The sequence below is a fragment of the Anopheles ziemanni genome (assembly GCF_943734765.1).
Source record: "Anopheles ziemanni chromosome X unlocalized genomic scaffold, idAnoZiCoDA_A2_x.2 X_unloc_104, whole genome shotgun sequence".
NCBI classification, from domain to species: domain Eukaryota; kingdom Metazoa; phylum Arthropoda; class Insecta; order Diptera; family Culicidae; genus Anopheles; species Anopheles ziemanni.
This window is the reverse complement of record NW_026689713.1, coordinates 32728-35000: the sequence shown is the minus strand read 5'-3', so window position 1 is coordinate 35000 and position 2273 is coordinate 32728.

Below are 2273 nucleotides of genomic sequence, written 5' to 3'. Positions count from 1 at the left end.
TGTTGTGGGTACGCAAGTGCTTGCAGTGCAAAGAGGTTGGTGATGGAGTGACATTGCCTTCACCATGGAGTTGCGGGTACTTAGGTACTTGCAAGGAGATGGTGGTATGGTGGTGTTGCGTGTGTGGTGTTCGATTAGAAAGATATAATTTCTAAGTCCGGATTAGTGCTGTCAGTGGGGCCCCCGCTAACAGGTCCTGAACGGCCAGCGTGGGGCTTGACTTGGCGCTATTCCGGACTTGGGGCGATCACGATGTCCCCGTGCGGGACTTAGAAGATGGAAGAACACAAGTACCCTTATCCCATGACTTGTGAGCGATTGGCATACGTTACCACATGAAGAGAAAAATTGGCTTAGTCCCGGATCCATATTATATGAAGAGAAATATCGGCTAAGTCCAGGATCCATATTATATGAAGAGAAAAATCGGCTAAGTCCAGGATCCATATATAATAACCTAATAATCGGCTAAGTCCAGGATCCATATTATATGAAGAGAAAAATCGGCTAAGTCCAGGATCCATATATAATAACCTAATAATCGGCTAAGTCCAGGATCCATATAATATGAAGAGAAAAATCGGCTAAGTCCGAGATTGGGTCTGTCAGAAATACACTTCCAAGTTACCACACAAGCAAGCAAGATGGCCTAGTGATGGATCCATATGATATGAAGAGAAAAATCGGCTAAGTCCAGGATCCATATTATATGAAGAGAAAAATCGGCTAAGTCCGAGTTTGGGTCTGTCGGAAATACACTATCAAGTTACCACACAAGCAAGCAAGATGGCCTAGTGATGGATCCATATGATATGAAGAGAAAAATCGGCTAAGTCCAGGATCCATATTATATGAAGAGAAAAATCGGCTAAGTCCGAGATTGGGTCTGTCAGAAATACACTTCCGAGTTACCATACAAGCAAGCAAGATGGCCTAGTGATGAATCCATATGATATGAAGAGAAAAATCGGCTAAGTCCCAGATTGGGTCTGTCAGAAATACACTTCCAAGATACCACACAAGCAAGCAAGATGGCCTAGTGATGGATCCATATAATATGAAGAGAAAAATCGGCTAAGTCCGAGATTGGGTCGGTCGGAAATACACTATCAAGTTACCACACAAGTAAGCAAGATGGCCTAAGGATGGAACCATATAATATGAAGAGAAAAATCGGCTAAGTCCCAGATTGGGTCTGTCAGAAATACACTTCCAAGTTACCACACAAGCAAGCAAGATGGCCAAGTGAAGGATCCATATGATATGAAGAGAAAAATCGGCTAAGTCCCAGATTGGGTCTGTCAGAAATACACTTCCAAGTTACCACACAAGCAAGCAAGATTGCCTAGTGATGGATCCATATGATATGAAGAGAAAAATCGGCTAAGTCCGAGATTGGGTCGGTCGGAAATACACTATCAAGTTACCACACAAGTAAGCAAGATGGCCTAAGGATGGAACCATATAATATGAAGAGAAAAATCGGCTAAGTCCCAGATTGGGTCTGTCAGAAATACACTATCAAGTTACCACATGAGCAAGCAAGTTACCACATGAAGAGAAAGCCGGCAAAGTCCGGGAATGTTACCACATGAACTGGAAAATGGGCAAAAACCTACCTTCACAGGGAACGTGAATAACTAAGGCTGTAGACATCGGATCGACAAGCCAAAGACTGATATGGAAAGGAAATGAGTAGTACTAGCTTTCCTGAGAGTTGCAGAGCTTAGACTGCATATGAACGGAAGTTATTGAGCGTCAAAGTCAGAAAAGTTGCCCGAAGGAACACAAGTTCCAACTTAGAGCATGAATACCGCCTAGACGGTAAGAGGTACGGCCAGGCTGAGGAATAAGGAAATGTTGGCCAACATGTTCCCTAACTATCCCCCGAAGACCGCAAAGCAATCCAACATCAACCAAGAAAGTTATAGCCCGATCAAGGAAACACCTACTTTGCACCGATATTGCACCAAATATATGTACCAAGCACCTTCGGTTGCATACCCTGCAGGGGCTTACCATAGTAGGCCATGGAAGACCGATATACCGAACATAATCTCTTTCTATCTCCTCGGGTGTTGGAGATAGCGCTTTGCGGTAAAAGAATGAAAGTTAGACCATATCTTGGTGCATCTTTTTGCCCGAGAACACAAGACCCTATCTACCAAGGCAAGAAAGTTGTGTGGGGACAAAATGTCCATAAGTGCCCAAAGTGGCACACTTGAACCATATATTCGAGAAAAACACAAGTGTGGGCCCGAGCTAGCGAGTTG